Below are 19,372 nucleotides of genomic sequence, written 5' to 3'. Positions count from 1 at the left end.
TGTGGCTGGCAAATATTTTCTCCTTATCTTTTTATCCTCTTAACAGGGTCTTTCACAGAACAAAATTTTTCCTTTTGATGGGATCCAATTCATTGTTTTGGTTTTTTTTTTCATAGATCATGTTTTTAGTCACAAGTCTAAGAACTTTTTGCTTAGCTGTGGTTCCTGAAGATTTCCTCTAATGTGTTTTTCTATAAATTTTGTAGTTTACATTTTAAATGTAATGGTCTGTGGACCACTTTGAGTTAATTTTTTACAAGGCATAAGGTTTAGATTGTGGCTCAGTTTTTTGCATGAGACGTCCAATTGTGCCAGCACCATTTGTTGAATACTTTCTGTCCTCTATTAAATTAATTTTGTACCTTTGTCAAAAATCACTTGAGAATATTTGTGTGGTTCTGTTTCTATTTCTTGGCTCTCTGTCCTATTCTATTGATTTATGTGTTTATTCCTCCACCAATACCACAGTCTTGATTACTGTAGCTATTAATAAATAGTAGTTTTTAAATTGGGTAGGTTGATTTCTCCCATTTTATTCTCTTTTTTCTCAAAATCATTTGAGTTATTCTAGTTTCTTCACCTTTCCATATAAATGTTAGAAGAGTCTTGTCTATGTGTCTTGCTGATATTTTGATAGAAATTGCATTAAATCTGTACATTCATTTGGGAAGAATTGACATATTTACTCTGTTGAGACTTCCGATCCATAAACACTCTCCATTTATTTACATCTTTGACTTATTTCATCAACATTGTTGTAGCTTTCAGCACACAGTTCTATATAAGTTCGTCTGAGAATGTATTGATTTCTCTTTATTCCGTGTAGATATTTTTACTGAGTACAACAGTCTGGGCTGACAGTTCTTTTCTTTCAGCATCTGAAAAATATAATGCCGTTTTCTTCTTGTCTCTGTGGTTTCTATGAGAAATCTGCTATCATTCTCATTATGGTAAGGTGTTTTTCTCTGGTACTTTTAAGATTTTTTTGTCTTTCATTTTCAGGAGTTTAACTATTATGCATTTTGATGTATATTTGGGAGGCTTATCCTGTTTGATTAATAGCTTCTTGATTCCGTAGGTTTAGGTCTGTTGCCAAATTTGTGAAGTTTTCAGCCATTATTTCTCAAAGCACGTTATCGTTGCCACCTTCCTTCTCATCTCCTTCTGGGACTATGATTATATGAATGTTAGATCTTTATCCCACAGGACCCTGGGGTTCTGTTTGTTTATTTATTTATTCATTTATTTATTTAGTCTGTTTTCCGTCTGATGTTCAGATTTGGGAATTTCTGTTGTTGTATCTTCCAGTTCACTGATTCTTTCCTCTGTTCCTGCCATCTTTCTTTTGAGCCCCTCCATTGAGTTCTTATTTCAATTATTATTTCCATCCTAAATTCCCATTGATTCTTCTTTATATGCTGAGACTTTTTATTTTTTTCATTTGTCTCAAGTATGTTCACATTTGCATGTTGAAGCATTTTTATGATGATTACTTTAAATGTTTTGTCAGACAATTCTAACACTTGGTATTTATTAATTCCTTTATTCATTTTTAAATTTATCCTTATTTTAATTTAATTTTATTTTTTTAAAGACAGGGTCTTGCTCTGTTGCCCAGGCTGGAGTAGAGTGGCACAATCATAGATCACTGCAGCCTCAAACTCCTGGTTTAAGCAATCCTTCTGCCTCAGCCTCCCAAGTAGCTGGGACTACAGGTGCACACCACCATGCCTGGTTAATTTTTTAAAAATAAATTTTATAGATGGGGTCTTGCTATGTTGCCCAGGCTGATCTCAAATTCCGGGGCTGAAGTGATCCTCCTGCCTCAGCCTTCCAAAGTATGATTGCTTTTTAAAAATCCTATTTGAAATCCTTTCTCATTTTTTGATGTGAAAAGTGATTTTCAATTGAAATATGGACATTTTATGTGTTATAAGACCTAGGATCAAATTTAAATCTCCTGTGTTATCTAGTTTTGACTGACACTTCTGTAGCAGGGGAAGCCGGAGTACACAAGGGGAGAATGTGCTGCCTCATTACTTCCAGGTGGGGGTAGATGTCCTGGCTCCCCACTTGGCTTCTCTTGACACCTGAAGGGTGTGGATTCCTCATTATTGCTGAGCAGATGTGGGAGCTCCATCTCCCCACTAGGCCTCTGCAGATAAGTCCCCAGCTGGGAGGGAGGGATGAGAGTGTCTCCTCACTGCTCCCCATGCACACCCCTACTGACACCGTGTGGGTAGGTGCAGGACTTGTCACCATCTGATAGGATGCAAGTCCCAGCTCCCTGCTAGGAATGGCAGGAACACCACCCCAGCAAGGGAAGTTGAGTCACTTCATTAGAGCTCGACAAGGGTGGAAGTCTTGGCTCCCCTCCCCATTTAGCTGCATCTGGCTAGGACAGGACCAGGACACAGTATTTTTCTATGGTGTTTGGCTGAAATAGAGCAGGTGTTGTCTAAAAGTGTTCTATTGCTAGGCAGCCCCTTTCCCAATCCTTTGGCGAGACACAGCAGGCTTTCGTTTTGCTGGCATTTCTGAACTGCCAGCTTCTTCAGCTCAAAGTCTCTGATCTATGTAGCCGAACAAAATCCCTAGGAACTCATCACAGTGTCACTCATTGGGTCCCAATGTTCCTCACTGCTTTGTCTTTGCCTCTCCACCTGTCACAGTCTTCTTGTGGTTCCTTTAAATATAGCATCCAGAGTTTTAGTTGTACTTAGCAGAAGAATAGAGAAAAGTACCTCTACCCAATCTTCCTGAAAGAAGACATCTTAGTATGTTTTAAAAGCTCTTGGCCAGGCGCAATGGCTCACACCTGTAATCCCAGCACTTTGGGAGGCCAAGGTGGCTGAACCATTTGATGTCAGCAGTTTGAGACCAGCCTGGCCAACACAGTGAAACCCCGTCTCTACTAAAAACATAAAAATCAACCAGACATGGTGGCAGGTGCCTGTTATCCCAGCAACCGGGTAGGCTGAGGCAGGAGAACTGCTTGACCTCCGGAGGTGGAAGTTGCAGTGGGCTGAGATCATGCCATTGCAATCCAGTCTGGGCAAGAGAACGAGGCTCCATCTCAAAAAAACAAAAACAAAGCTCTCAGGGAGCCAGAGTTGAGAACTACAGGCATAGGCTGGCACCTCCATGAGAATAGGAACTGTGTTCATCCCTCGGCTATCATAATATCTGTACCTGGCAAGAATATTCATCGGTGAAGATTTTGTGGATGATTTGATGAAAGGAAAGGAAAGAATGAATGGATATATGAATGAATAAATGATTAATCTATGAATATCAGAATAGAACTAAGAGCTAGGTTGACTCACACTCATCTATGCCCCTATATATAAATAACTCCTGTACGTAAATATATAAATAACTCCTAAATATAAATAGCCTGGCCCCAGAACCAGCAAGAGGGCTTGACCAGCAGGTGGTGCTAAAGAGCCCCAGGTGTGGGATGAGGTGGCAGGTGCAGGCAGGTGTCCCTGATCAGGTCACTTGACTGAAAGACGAAAGTTACAAGAACTCCTAATCACCTATGAGCTCTCTCTTATAAATCCCGCATCTCCCTCTTCTTTTTCTCCTGCCAGCTCTTCCATTTAGTTCAATATCATCAATCACTTGCTTTTGCCTCAAGAAGAGAACAGCCCAAATAACTCTTGTCTTCCTCAGAGTTTTTGATCTCTAAGGATTCAGAACAAAATGAAAACATTATTCATCACGTCCTGAAATAATACTTGTGTATGTGCTGGGCTTGGTGGCGTGATCACTGTGTCCTTGTCTCATGTTGGCACAGATGTCCATATTTTCCAATTCCCTGGAATCTTTATTTAAAGCATTTATTTATTTTCCTCACTTCACAGTGAAAAGGATGATGGTGTATGCATTGTGTCCTCTTCTCCTGTTAGCAAGGATGTCCGTGTTTTCAATTCCCTGAATCTTTATTTAAAGTGTTTATTTATATCCCTCTCTTCACAATGAAAAAGAGGATGGGGCGGGGAGAGTATGTGAAGTTTACTCAAGATCTTAGCAGATGGGTGCCATTTTGACCTTTAAGTGAAACTTGCTCTTCAGTCACTCTGGAATCTCTTAGTGCAGGCACCAAGCCCTGTAAACGCCAGAAGCCTCTGTTTCCACATCATTAAAATGGGGGGTTGGGGCAGAATTATTTTCATGAGGTCACCAGCAAGATGAGGATGAAATGATGCAATATGGAAAATCTCCCAGCCTGATGCAATCCAGAAAATATTACTTTTCTTTTTCTTCATTGCTTTTTGAGGTCAGAAGGTAAGAGATAACCGAGCTGGGCTTTTAATGCTGCTTTTTTGCCATTTCGTGATAATATCCTTCAGCTTCCCTTTCTTTCACTGAGCTTTAATAATCCAAGCCTGTCACACCAGTGCTGGGGGTTGTAGGGAGTAGACAAACAATCAAGCAAGTTCAGTCTCTTAAACCAAAGTATAAAATGAGTGAAGATCACAGACGTGCAGGAGGAAAGGGTTTGACATAGCTCAGTCATTTCTCTCCTTCCACTGCTGATGACTAAGTTAGAAGTTACCCATAACATCTCCCTGCCCCTTTTACAAGAAATCATGAGATCTATTTAATCTAAATCTTGGTTCTGACTAAAGCAGTTCTGCTAAGCAGCTAGTTTATTTTCCTTTAAATGACACTGAGAATCTCATAATTGATTCTGTTTCCCAGAATCTGGTGTAATGAAACAGATTTTTAAAATAGAGAGATCTGGAACCCAAAGCAGCCTCTTTCTTAGTCCACTGAAAATATTTTTTTAAAACTTGATTGAGGTGTAATTTATGAATCATAAAATTCACCCATTCTAAGTGAATCATACAACTCTGGTTATTGTTAGTAAATTTACAGAGTTGTATAATCATCATCAGAATCCAATTTTAGAATATTTCTCTTTTCCAAAAGATCCCTTCCTGTTCCCCCTCCACTATTAAGCAACCACTAATCTATTCTCTGTCTCTATAAATTTGCCTATTTTGGACATTTCATATAAATTGAATCATTCAGTGTGTTGCCTTTTGCCTCTGGCTTCATTCACCTAGCATGAAGCTTTACGGTTCATTCATGTTGTTGCTTGGAACAGTATTTTGTTCCTTTTTATTGACAAGTAGACCACATTTTGATTATTCATTCACCAGTTGATGAACATTTGGGTTTTTCCCACTTTTTAGCTGTTATGAATAATGCTATAAATATCTGCATGCAAGTTTTTCTGTGGTCACGTTATCAGTTCTCTTGGGCATATATCTAGGTGTGGAAACAGGTCCTATGGTAACTATGTTTAACCATTTGGAGAACTGTCAGACTGCTTTTCACAGCAGCGGCACCATTTTACATTTCTACCAAACAGACAGCTGACTGATTGGGGGCAGGCAGATCCTCTGATTGCGCGAGGCACAGATAGGTTAGCTGACTGGGTGGGGCACAGACAGATCAGGTAACTGGTTGGGTAGGAAAGTTATGAGCCCTTCCAAAGAAATTTACAAGCCCAGCTTCAGTCTTGAGTTTTCAAGGGTCCATAAATTTTTGGGGAATCAGATTTGGTACTTCTATCCTGTGTGTATTTAATATGCAAGGTGAGAATTAAATGCTGCCAGTTCTAAACAGGGCCTGGTGCATGTGGAAAAGAAGAACTTTGAGAATTCTTATTTCTCCACATCTTCACCAACACTTGTTATTGTCCTTCTTTTTAAGTTATAGTCATCCTAGTAGATGTGAAGTGCTATCTCACTGTGGTTTTTATTTTTATTTTCCTAATGACTAATGATGTTGAACATCTTTTCATGTGCTTTTGAGCCATTCCTGTATCTTGTCTGGTGACATGTCTGTATAAATCCTTTGCCCGTTTATAAATTGGGTTATTCATCTTCTTATGACTTGAGTTGGAAGACTTATTTATGTAACTCTTGGTTACATCAGATATGTGATGTATCAGATATACGACCGATAAATATTTTCTTCCATTCTGTAGCTTTTCATTTTCTTAGTGGTATCTCTTGAAACCCAAAAGTTTCTCATCTTGATGAAGTCCAATTTAGCAGTTTTTAAGAATTCCTGGCCGGGCGCGGTGGCTCACGCCTGTAATCCCAGCACTTTGGGAGGCCGAGGCGGGTGGATCACGAGGTCAAGAGATCGAGACCATCCTGGTCAACATGGTGAAACCCTGTCTCTACTAAAAAAAAATACAAAAAATTAGCTGGGCGTGGTGGCACGTGCCTGTAATCCCAGCTACTCAGGAGGCTGAGGCAGGAGAATTGCCTGAGCCCAGGAGGCGGAGGTTGCGGTGAGCCGAGATCGAGCCATTGCACTCCAGCCTGGGTAACAAGAGCGAAACTCCATCTCAAAAAAAAAAAAAAAAAAAAAGAATTCCTTGTGCCTTTGGTGTCATATCTAAGAGATCTTTGCCTAACTCAAGGTCACAAAGATTTAGCTCTTACATTTAGGACTATCATTAATTATGAGTTAATTTTTGAGTATGATATGAGGGAAGGGCCTAAATTCATCCTTCTGCAGGTAGATCTCTGTTGTTCCAGCATATGAATTATTGCATTGTGTCTGTTGCCTTCTTCTATCCCCTCCTTTATTTCAGCATTTCCAGAGGTGAACAACCCTTCCCCTCTTGCCCCCAGTGGCAGCCCCCAACCCCCTACTTACCCACCACTTTAGGACATGAGACCAAAGACTGTCTTTATGGGACAACTCCAATTCCAGTGTTCCAGAAGAGACAACTGGGATGACTGGTCTGTTCTGGGTCAGGGGACAACTTCTGGTTCAATCACGTGTGCCCAGGGATCAGGATCACATGGCATGGCTATGGCTGCCAGAGCCCACCCTAGGTGAGATGATGGTTCTCAGCGAGGAAGCTTGACTTGAGCTGGGCAAATACCCCAAAAGGTGTTCACTCCTGGGTCATTATCTCATATTCAGCATTCTGCATCCCCTACGAACCAGCTTGAGGTTTCTACCTGGGGGCTCACAGGTCGAATCCCTCAGATTTGTTTTGTTTACCCTGGGTAGTGTTCAAGAAGACAAATGAAACAATTGAATAATTGACAGCATTTAAAAACTTTAAAACTTCATGTGAAAACTCCAGATTTTGTTTCCTTTTAAAAGCAGGCAGATCTGAGCCTGCAGCAGTTGGTGGCATGCGAGCAGCAGCTGCACTCTTAAAGCAGAGTTGTCCCAGTCCCTACCACTCCCTCTTGCTCTACACACAGTCCTCTGTTCTTAGTAGCTTTTCTTCTCTGACTCTGTAGACTCTTTACATAAGTACGTCCACCCCTGGAAAAGCCACTGGGGCCACTGCCTGCCCATGAGGTCATCTGCTTCTTGCATCTTACCCAGAGGCTGAAGCCAGAACGCCCCTAGAGTCTGAGTCAGTCAGGTTCCTGCAACACTGAGCTCATAATGGAATTTCGCTATTTGCAGTCTGCTCTGTTCATCACAACCGGTGACATAGATAAGCCTGGGTGTTTCATGGAAATTATGACCTGGCCAGACTTAATGAGACTATGCAGTACTGGAGCACCCTCGTGCATGGTGCCTCTTTCTCAGAATTAGATCAAAGAAGTGTTCTGACTTACTTGACTAGAATAACCAGCCATACAAATGAGGAAGAGGATAGAGCAGTTTGCACTGGGGAGTAGCAGGTAAATCCATTTAGAATAAATCAAGAAAGGAATCCCAAACTCTCACTTTGTACTAGAGAAAATAGAAGTTGTGCAAAGCATGTGGAAAACATTTCTTTATTTTTATGTTTTTTAAGTTAAAGGAATCTATTTTATTATTTTTTTTCCAAAATGAATGCAGTTACCTCTCATTTTCCCTATTATAAAATGAAGACAATCTCATTGTCGAAATCCTGGGAATACCAAAGATAATAAATATCATCCAGTACCCAGAGAAAACCATGGTTTATGTAACATAACAGAGATTCGCCCTGGATAGAATCCTGTTGGTTAATAGAATTGACGTTGTCCTGTACAAACAAACCACGTCTTTTATAAATTTAATTCCATCATGAGCATTTTTCCATCTCATTTCTGGTGCTCCATAATGACTATCAATGACCCCATGATATTCTATTATGTAGCTACCTCAGATACATTTAGTTTCCAAATGCCAGCTCATTTCCCTTTATTTCCTTTCAAAAATAATGTTGCAGTAAGCATTTTTGTGCATAAATCTTTATTTACATTTTAAATTACCATGAGAGAAATTTCTAACTATAAAGTAGAAAAGTGGACCAAAAAGTGTGATGGAACAATATTCATCAATGGGATAAATCTTACCTCAAACTTCTGTAGGTCTGAACTTCCTTATAAAAATTATGCCTATAGTTTCTGCACTTAGTTCAGTACTTACTTCATCTTCCATGGCTTTTGCTGTTCTATACCTGTTTGGGTCTCTCTCTCTCTCCCTCTCTCTCTTTTTTTTGGGGGGGGGGTGGGGGGTGGGGATTGAGCCTCACTCTGTTTCCCAGGCTGGAGTGCAGTAGCATGATCTCCGCTCACTGCAACCTCTGCCTCCTGGGTTCAAGCAATTCTCCTGCCTCAGCCTCCTGAGCAGCTGGGACTGCAGGTGTGCGCCACCATGCCTGGCTAATTTTTGTATTTTTAGTAGAGATGGGGTTTCCCCATGTTGGCCAGGCTGGTCTCAAACCCCTGACCTCAGGTGATCCACCCGCCTGGGCCTCCCAATTTTGGGTTATCATGACTGGGAGCTCACAGCTACTGGCATTAGGTGAGTGGAGGCTAGGGATGATGCTAAACGTCGTTACCCAGTACACAGGACAGCCCCCCACAATGAAAAGTCATGCAGCTCAAATGGCAATGCTAAGACCAAGGTTAAGAAATCCTGAGTAAGGGCCAGGCGTGGTGGCTTATGCTTGTAATCCCAGCACTTTGGGAGAATGAGACAGGCGAATCACTTGAGGTCTGGAGTTTGAGACTAGCCTGGCCAACAGAGCAAAACCCCTCCACTAAAAATAAAAAAATTAGCTGAGTATGGTGGTGCACACCTATAGTCCAAGGTACTCAGGAGGCGAGGTAAGGGAATCCCTTGAATCTGGGAGGCAGAGGTTGCAGTGAGCCAAGATCATGCCACTGCACTCCAACCTGGGTGACAGAGAGACTTTGCCTAAAAAAAAAAAAAAAGAAACCCTGAATTAGATAGACCTAGGTTCATACCTTAACTTCAGCAACCACTTCCCAGCTATGTGACCCTGAGTAAGCTGCTTCACCCCTTGAGCTTGAGCTGACCATTTCCTCCTCTCCACCTTGGGGATCACCAGATATTCATTCCTCTTGGGCTTGTGGGCATTTAGCAACTGATGTGTGAGAAGCGCCAGCCCTGGGGCTTGGCTCCTTGCTGTTTCAGCTGCCCCTGTTGGTGTGGCAGGATATGCAAGGAACGCTGACTGGGTTGTTTGCTGGAACATGGGCCTGATGGGATTAGACTGTAATCACTGTAGTCAAAGCCCTTTCCCACCTAATGGTTTCAGAATGTAGTCATTGCCTTAATTCAAAAATGATTTGCTTGTACACTCAGGGAAGAAGGGCCCTTTTCTGCATTTTACCCAGTAATCGCAAAGCTTTCCCACTCCACTGTCTCCACGGATCCTCCCAACGACCCAGACAGGGAGGGCTTACTATTGTCCCTCCTTTAAAGGTGAGAAAACTGGCACCCAAAGCTGTTTACTCAAGGCATGCATGCTCACACACGCAGTCTTACACACTCACACACATACATACACACACATATATACTCACATTCATACACGCTCATACACACACAAACCACACATACATCTGCACACTCACATGTACACACATACACTCACACACATACACACATACATTCACACACTCATACACACACACTGACACATTTGCACACTCACATACACACACACAGTAACAAACATCTCACACACATGCACATACACATTCACTCACACACTCACACACATACTCACATTCATACACGCTCATACACAAACCACACACATCTACACACTCACATGTACACACATACACACACATTCACACACTCATACACACACATACACTGACACATTCGCACACTCACACATACACAGACTCACACACACTAACACACGTACACTCACACACAGACACATGCACATACACATTCACTCACACATTCACACACACACACACACACACACACACACATCCCGGTCAGCAGCAGAGCACAGAGTATGGGTGAGGACCCAGCTCCTGCCTCTGGAGCTCTCCTTAGGCTGCTAATCTGAGAAGGCAGCGCTAGAGAGGACCTGCAGGTGACCATCTTCCTTCCAGACAAGCATGCGGCTCTTCTAGCTTTTATTCTCTCTGCCCAGAGCACACGCTCTGTCCAGCACTGTTTCCATAAGCTTGGCTTTATCCTCAGAGAGGGCACCTCAGATCCAGTGGGGTCTCCGGGGTGGTGTGTAGTGATATAGGATCCGTGTCCCCAAATAGCTCCCACATTCTTTACCAGAGTATCTGACTTTGCTTTGAAATTTACACAAGGAAAACCTCAGGGACCAAATTTTTCAAAATGCAGGTCCCCGAGGGAGGGAAAAACACCTTACATTAGTCATCTCGCTAACCAGAAGAATCCATTCAAGCTATTTTTTATTCATTTCTCAGTACGTTGCAGGCATTGGTAGATTTCACCCTTGAATGTTTAATATGCTACACTAATTTTTAGTTCAGTAATGTCAATTCAATCATACCTTTTCTTTCTTTAAACAAAAAGGAAAAATATAGATTTTTTAATAAAAATAAATCATGGCTGGAGATGGTGGTGACTTACACACCTGTAATCCCAACACTTTGGGAGGCCAAGGTGGGCAGATGGCTTGAGCCCAGGAGTTAGAGACCAGCCTAGGTAATACAGTGAGACCCTCTCTCGACAGAAAATACAAAAAATTAGCCAGGTGTGGTGGTGTGTGCCTATGGTCCCTCCCAGCAACTCAGGAGACCATGGTGAGAGGATTGCTTGAATCATTTTCTGTCAAATATGATTGTTAGATGATAAATAGTGTATTCACAATTTTTTTGAGATGAGGTCTCACTCTGTTGCCAGTCTGAAATGCAGTGGCATGATATTGGCTCACTACAATGGCATGGATACTGCCAGGTATCCCCTAGGGGACAGAACCACTGATCTAACTGAAGAGCATGCACCTTGGGTTCATGACAACCATGTGACACCACACCTGGCCTCACAATTTTTTAAAAATGGTTTTTCAGATGAGTGCAGCGGCTCACACCTGTAACTCCTGCATTTTGGTAGGCTGAGGGGTGGATCACTGAGGTCAGGAGTTTGAGACCAGCCTAACCAATATGGTGAAACCCATCCCTACTAAAAATACAAAATTAGCCAGGGGTGGTGGTGCATGCCTGTAATCCCAGCTACTTGGGAGGCTGAGGCAGGAGAATTGCTTGAACCCAGGAGGCAGAGGTTGCAGTGAGTTGAGATTGCGTCATTGCACTCCAGCTTGGGCAACAAGAGCAAAACTCCGTCTCAAATAAAATTAAAATTTAAAATAAAGGCCGGGCATGGTGGCTCAAGCTTGTAATCCCAGCACTTTGGGAGGCCGAGGCGGGTGGATCACGAGGTCGAGAGATCGAGACCATCCTGGTCAACATGGTGAAACCCCGTCTCTACTAAAAATACAAAAAATTAGCTGGGCATGGTGGCACGTGCCTGTAATCCCAGCTACTCAGGAGGCTGAGGCGGGAGAATTGCCTGAACCCAGGAGGCGGAGGTTGCGGTGAGCCGAGATCGTGCCATTGCACTCCAGCCTGGGTAACAAGAGCGAAACTCCGTCTCAAAAAAATAAAAAAATAAAAAAAATTTAAAATAAAAAATAAAATAGAAAATTGTTTATCTCCCCTCTATGTGCCAGACAATGACGAAAAAAGAGAAAGGAGACATCCCTGGAGGCCAGGGAGCTCAGAGCCACCTTGAGAATGCCAAGCTGGGGAAGTGTTTAGGGGAACGACTTCCTGCTTCCTTCCAAAGAAAACAAGAAAATATAAAAATCCCTGAGACAATACTGCCTTAGCCTCATGAACCCCAAGAATCTGAGGCAGGTCTCAGTTAATTTAGAAAGTTTATTTTGCCAAGGTTGAGGATGCACCCCCATGACACAGCAATAGGAGGTCCTGGCGATGTGCCCAAGATGGTCAGAGCACAACCTGGTTTTATATATTCTAGGGAGACATGAGACATCAATCAACGTATGCAAGATGAACATTTGTTTGGTCTGGGAAAGGCAGGACAACTCGAAGTGGGGAGGAAGCTTCCGGGTCATAGGTAGATATTAGAAACAAGTGCCAGTGCTGCAAAGAAAACCAGCACATAGGCAGAAAATTCCTCAGCAAGACAAATTCACTTCTGCAGAAGGGTGCAGCTAGCACCAGTCATGATCTCAAGAACACACTGAGCAGGGTAGAGCAGGGGCTTTTATCCCTAATGCAGTTCCTGGCACTTCTGTGTCCTTTCCACATTGGTTGGGGTTGGACCTCACCATCTAAGCTAGCTTGATTGGCTAAGGTTTAAAATTGAATAGGGTCTATTAGGTGGGAAGGAAGAGCGACTGTCTGTTACTAGGCAGGAAGACGTATCTGGACTTGTCTGGGCACAGCAAAGGGAGGAAGAAGGTTGTTTACAGATCAGGTAGCTAGGAGACAAGGAAGTTGGTCTTAAGAAACAAAGAACAGGGAAATAAAGCTTTTTGAACAGGAATTTATATCTCCGATAATTTCCCCCTCTCGATTTTATACTTTTTCCTCTTCAAAACGCCTTAGCATATCTAGGCTCTGATGTTCTTCTTGGGTATCAAGAAGGAAGAGTTTATCTTAATAAGGTGGGGATGAACTAAGGGATGTTTTGGTGAGAGCTGTTTCTATAAGTCTTTGCACTAAACCATGAATATAGGATTATGATACAGCATCCTAGAAGAATGAGCACACCTATAACGATTATAAGAGAAGTGAAAATTGAGGTCATAATTCTTTTCCATTTCCTGAACTATTTCTCCACAAAGCTTGTAAAGCGGTCATCTATTCCAGAATTTTAACTAACTCATTTGATAAGGAGGTAAGGCCTTGTAAGGCTTTTATTATTGTTGCATCAGGGGTGGTGTTATTAGGAATAAAAGTACAACATTGAACTCCAATCATAACATACACTCCGCCTTTTTCAGCTAATATCATGTCAAGGGCTATTCTATTTTCCCAGGCCATTTGGCTGGTAGGGCCTAATTGTTCACCTATTTCTTTAATTGCATCTCTAGTAAAATTAGCAAAGTGTTGTTGATTATAATAGGTATAATTTATCCAAGCTACATTCTTGCTTACAGTTGACTACCAGAACAATATAGACTCAAATCCTGCAGCCATTTGATTTCAGGCTTTGAATTCATCTGGTACCCCTCATGGTACTCTGATAGCATCTATAGAAACATGAGGATCCAAGGGTCCATGAGGGACATCTCTTTTTTTACGATATTCTGTCCTTCAACTTTCTTGGTTCATGAAATGCCGAGGTGAAAGGGACAGCCAATTGAATTAGAGTGCAAGTGCCACTCCAGTTACTTGGCAGAGTACCCAGCAATAGTCTCCTGCAATACCACCATACATCTGCTCAGGAACGAACAAGGGCAGACTGATCGGTAAGCCCTTGAAAAGGCTTCATTTCACTATACCCTGTCGTTAGGTCCCCAAGGAATGCTGACTTTACCCCTGCCATGAAAGACATGAAGTGAAGTTAACTTCAGGGGCTGGAGGCTAGATGGTCCTCAGGCACTGATCCACAGGGCTTTTGACTTCAGGAAACAGCAGTGAAAGAGTCTTGCATGGCTCATTACTGTGGGGTTCTGGAAGAGAGCTACCATACAGCTCATGCCTCATTGATCAGATGACCATCCAAGTGGGAAGGGGACACTTTGGGTTTCTGGCCTACCTGTTGCACAAGCATAACAGTTGCTTTTATTTAGCGTGCAGACAGAATATTTAATCCATTCTAACCAGGCATTTGCATCTTGACATCATGTTTGAATAGCTAGAATTTGCTTTAAATCTTTAACTTCTGCAATGGCTACTTTAGCTTTATCATTGGGGTGAAGCAAGAAAACGTTTGGTTAGTGGAGGGTTTAGGAGGAAAGGGAGAAGGGGGTGAAGGAGGTGGAGGGGCACCGAAGTGCATTTTGAAATATCCTATAGGGTCTGACCTTGAGACTTCTGCTCCTATAGCATAAAAATGGATCAAGGAACGGTAATAACGTTGGGAAGTTGGGATAGTAGTGGAAATTTGTACAGAATTATACTGGTTATATTGGCAATTGGGAGGAATACTCCCTTTAGTGAAATAAATGTATGGTTTTAGGAATATACAACTACCCACTGGGGCAGGCCATCCTTGGTTTTTGGTGGTCCATAGAACTTTGGACCAACTGCAGCAGAGATGCTGATGCTCTGCTTTAGGAGGAAAAGATTCCCAATTAGTGGAGTCTCCATTAAAATCTTCCCAGACTAATTGACCCTGGTTAACAGATCTCCAGTCTGAGGAGAGCCAGGAAGGACAAAGATACTTTTCTGAAGTAGACAGTTGGCTTTGACCTTGCAGATCTCCACGGGATATGACAAGACAAGCATCAAAAGTGATAGTTTGAGGTGAGCTAGACTTAATAATACTAATAACAGGATGTGGGGTAGCTGGGGGAAGAGGAAACAAGCAGGAGGAATGTGACTTTGGCGGGGGTAGGTCCTGGAACAACAGTCCATGACTTTGGAGAGGGTAATGGCCTTTTTGACTCAGAAATGATGGGTCCATCCTCTCTCCACAGTCTGGACTTCTGTAAGATCCTTCCCAAGTGGGTTCAAGCTCTCCTTCTTTCCAGCTTCTGGTAAAGACATGATCTCCGGGCTGGTGTTGATGAACTGGGAATTCAAGGGGTGAAGTTTGTGCGAGGAGGCCTGGAGTCCTGCGGGAGGAAAGGGTAGAAGATAGACCTAATACATAGTTTTTAAGAAACTGATCTTTCATTTCAAATGTAGGAAGATCAGAAGCAGAATGTAGATAAGACGATCCGTAAAGCATCTCATAAGAAGATAGGCCTATGTCTTTTGAGGGAGCAGTTCACACTCTCAACAGGGCCATGGGCCTTTCTACTTTCCCTAAGGAGGGCAATATGCTACATTGTGGTATTCCCATTTTCTTTAGGGTGTGTTTGTTGGTTTTTCCGCACACTATGCAACTATCTGCAACTTGTCCAGCAAGGGTATAAATTCCTCTGCCTCCATAAACTCTAAGTACTGCATCAACACCTAGCATGGGGGGCCCCAGTGAGTTCCTTAATGTAGCTGTGACAATATGTCTGGTATGAGGGGCTTAGACAGCATTTCTCTCTTGTCTGGCAGAACCTATTTTCCCTGGTGGCTTTCTTTGGCTCCTATTTCTTTAAACTTTTCTTGCTCTATAGGGGAGAAGTAGAGACTGCAGCTGGAGGGGGAAGATAAGGAGTGAGGTGGAAAATGGGTGCTACTTGAGAAGAGGCAGCTTTTTTGGCTACTTGGGCAGCTAGATTATTCCCTTGGCTCTCGAAGGAGAGATTATTCTAGTGACCTGAAACATGAACAACTGCTGTCTCTTCTGGCAGCTGTAAGTTCTCTAGTACCTGGATTATCAAGTCTCTATGGACTAAGTTTTGGCCTTTACTCTTAGTGAGGCCTTGCTCTGCCCAAATTTTCCCAAAGGTGTGGACTACTCCAAAGGTATACTTGAAGTGAGTATAAATATTTCCCTCCTGGTTGTGCAGAAATTTTAAGGCTTGATTTAGTGCAAACGACTCACGTGCTTGCACAGACCAGTCATTAGGGAGGGTGTCTCCGTCTACTACTGAGTACCCATTATGCATTTTCCCTTTTATTACTTGAGAAGAACCATCTACAAAAAGGTATCTTCCGGTTTGAGAGGAAGTTTATCTAAACGTCTATGCCCAAGTTCTTCTGGGGATTTCCTGTTAAGAAGACAGCAGGGTTAAGTGAATCATCAGTGGTTAGGGTTAAATCATCTTTTTCTTGTTAGAGAATCAAGAAAATAGAAAATACGAGGCTATCTTTTAGCTATAACAAGATATTTAAATTTTTTTTTTTTAATTCTTGAGTCAGTAAGCCACGTTTCTACCTTCTGACTTAGGATAGTTCAGACCTGACCTGGTGAGGTGTGCTCACAATGAGGTTTCCTCCAAAAGTTATTTTTCTGCTTTCTTCTGTTAGCAAGGCAGTTGCCACTACAGATTTAATGCATTCGGGCCATCCGCGGGTTACTGGGTCAAGAATTTTTATAGGAAAGCTATGGGTTGCCGGTGGCCTTCATGCTTTTGGGTAAGTATTCCTAAGGCTATGCCCTTGTTTACATCGACAAAAAGATGAAATGGATGCTTAAGGAGGGTAAAGCTAGGACAGGAGCAGTTACTAATAGATGTTTTAACCTTTCCATCTGTCGGATTTCTGGTAATTGCCAAACGAGGGGTTTGGGCTTGTCTTGCGTGAGCTTTTTGTATAAGGGTTTTGTTTCTAGGGAATAAGAGTCTATCAATAGAAGACAGTATCCAACTAATCCTCCTTCAATCCATTCAAGCCCAATTTTCTGTTTACCTTTGCTAATTAAATGCCCTAAGTATGTTTACTTCGGGTTCTACAAATTGGAGTTTGTTTTTCAAGCCTCTTAACCCTTCATCCCATAGAAAATTTAAGACATGGGGTGAGAAGACTGCTACTCCTTCTCTATCGTCTCCTGAAATTAGATCATCCATGTACTGGAGGAGGCATATGCATGAGGGCAGGGAAAATTTCTCTAGGACTTGTTCTAACATTTGACCAAATACATTTGGAGTTTCCATAAATCCTTGGGATAAGACTGTTCAACCACAGTAAGGGTCTTCCCACTCAAAGGCAAATAGGTCCCAGTTGTCCTCTGCTAACAGACAAGCCCAGAAAGCATTGTTTAAATCTAGTATTGTAAACCACTGGTGGCTGTATGGGATCCTACTGATAATAGTATAAGGATTGGGAACAACAGGGTGTGTAGTTTGGAGTATCTGTTTAATAGCTCTAAGGTCTTGCACTAACCGGTATGGCTCATCTGGCTTCTTTACAAACAATATTGGAGTGTTATAGAGTGACACACAGGGTTCAAGAAGGCCATCACAAAGAAGACTTTCAATTATAGGTGGTCTTAAATTTACCCTGGCTTCTAAAGGAAGAGGATATTGCTTTCGCTTTACTACTTCCCCAGGGGTTTTTAATTTAACATGAATGACAGAATCTGTAACTTTCCTCAATTCACGTCTTTTGACCATACCTTGGGATGAATGTGTTCTTTGTCTACAGTGGTGAGCAAGTTTAGGGAGGGGAGGAATTTTCCATGGTTGATTTGGAGACCTACGCCTAATTTTAGCATTAAATCTCTTCCTAATAGATTTGTCCCTGTTTCTGGAATTAACAAATTTGATACTAGCTGATTGGTTTTTATATTTCACTTCTGTCTACTCTAAGATTTTTGCTTTAAATTCTTCTCCTTTTACCCCTAAGATAAAAAGTTATTCTTGTGAACAAGTTACACTAGAAGGCCAGCCTGACCAACATGATGAAACCCCTTCTCTACTGAAAATACAAAAACTAGCCAGGCGTGGTGGTACAGTTCTGTAGTCCCAGCTACTTGGGAGGCTGTGGCATAAGAATTGCTTGAACCTGGAAGGCAGAGGTTGCAGTGAGCTGAGATGGTACCACTGCACTCCAGCCAGGGTGACAGAGTAAGACTCTGTCAAAAACAACAACAACAACCAAAAAACAAAAAACAAACAAACAAACAAAAAAAAACAGCTGGACATGGTGGCTCACACCTGTAATCCCGGAACTTTGGGAGTCTGAGGTGGGTAGATCACCTGAGGTCAGGAGTTCTAGACCACCCTGGCCAACATGGTGAAAATCCATCTCTATTTTAAGAAATACAAAAAAAAAAAAAAAAAAAAAGATTGGTGGGGTGGTTCCCCCGGTAATCCCAGTACTTTGGGAGGCTGAAGCAGATGGATCATGAGGTCAGGCATTCAAGACCAGCCTGGCCAACATAGTGAAACCCCATCTCTACTAAAAATACAAAAAAGTAACGGGGCGTGTTGGTAGGCGCCTATAATCCCAGTGACTTGGGAGGCTGAGGCAAGAGAATTGCTTAAACCTGGGAGGCACAGGTTGCAGTGAGCTGAGATTGCACCACTGCACTGCAGCCTGGGCAACAGTGCAAGACTCCATCTCGAAAAAGAAAAAAAATAGCTGGATGTGGTGACACATTCCTCTAATCCCAGCTACTTGGGAGGCTGAGGCAGTAGAATCACTTGAACCTGGAGCTGGAGGTTGCAATGAGCTGAGATGGTGCCACTGCAATCCAGCCTGGGTGACAGAGTGAGATTCCATCTCAAAAAAAAAAAAAACAAAAAACAAAAAAACTAAAAACTCCTTCCAGAAGATTTAATACTTACTTTCACCCAACCATACCACTTGAAGATCACCGATAACAGAGGATATAGTCTGTTTTCAGTAGAGCCTTACTAGCAAAGGGTTTTTGTTTTTATTTTTCAGATACAAGATCTCGTTCTGTCCCCTAAGCTGGACTACAGTGATGTGATCAGAGTTCACTGCAGCCTCCCAAGCAGCTAGGATTATAGGTGTGCACTATCACGCTGGGCTACCTTTTTTTTTTAATTTCTTTTTTTTTTTTAATTAAGAGACAGGGTTCCACTATGTTACCCAGCCTGAAACTCCTGGCCTCAAGTGATCATTCCACCTTTAAATCTGGCCTCAATCAATCCTCCCACCTCAGACTCCCAAAATGCTGGGATTACAGGTGTGAGCTGTAATCCCATTTCCAGCCTACCAGTTTGTTACCTATTACTTGGTATGATATATAGAATTTAAACAACTGTTTGTTTTTCAAATAGAAAAGTAAAACAACAAATATGCTTTTCCAAATAACATAATCCCCTTCCCACTTGGGAATTTTCCTCTAAGAAGATATGCTAGATTTATTTCATGTTTTACATGCCTCTGCTATGTCCCCTTATAACCTCCTCCATATCAATTAGAGATGCTTTTAGCTGAAAGTAAGAACTCCCACAACAGTGATGTAAGAAAAAAAAAAGCAAAGCAAAACAAAATCCAGTTATTTCCTATAATAACAAGTCTGGGAGAAGAAGATTCCAGAGTTGGCTCAGCACCTTAGTGATAGCAGGGCCCTAGGTTGGCATTTTCTTGGCATTCCTGGA

At 42.2% G+C, this 19,372-nt stretch overlaps 1 protein-coding gene across 4 annotated transcripts in view; it reads left to right on the top strand.

Annotated features, from left to right (window-relative positions):
- Positions 1-19,372, top strand: part of HRH1 (histamine receptor H1) — a 103,385-nt gene that overhangs the window by 80,108 nt on the left and 3,905 nt on the right. The window contains exon 1 of one of the 4 annotated variants that reach the window (XM_074404787.1): positions 3,729-4,290. The exons of the other annotated variants lie outside the window; for them this stretch is intronic. The gene's annotated coding sequence lies outside the window, so the exon portion shown is untranslated. Of the gene's footprint in view, positions 1-3,728; positions 4,291-19,372 lie in introns of those variants that run through there. 4 annotated transcript variants of the gene reach the window in all.

Source organism: Saimiri boliviensis, chromosome 8 (genome assembly GCF_048565385.1).
Source record: "Saimiri boliviensis isolate mSaiBol1 chromosome 8, mSaiBol1.pri, whole genome shotgun sequence".
Lineage (NCBI taxonomy): Eukaryota > Metazoa > Chordata > Mammalia > Primates > Cebidae > Saimiri > Saimiri boliviensis.
The sequence above is the reverse complement of the archived record's forward strand: the minus strand, read 5'-3'. Positions and strand labels throughout refer to the sequence as shown.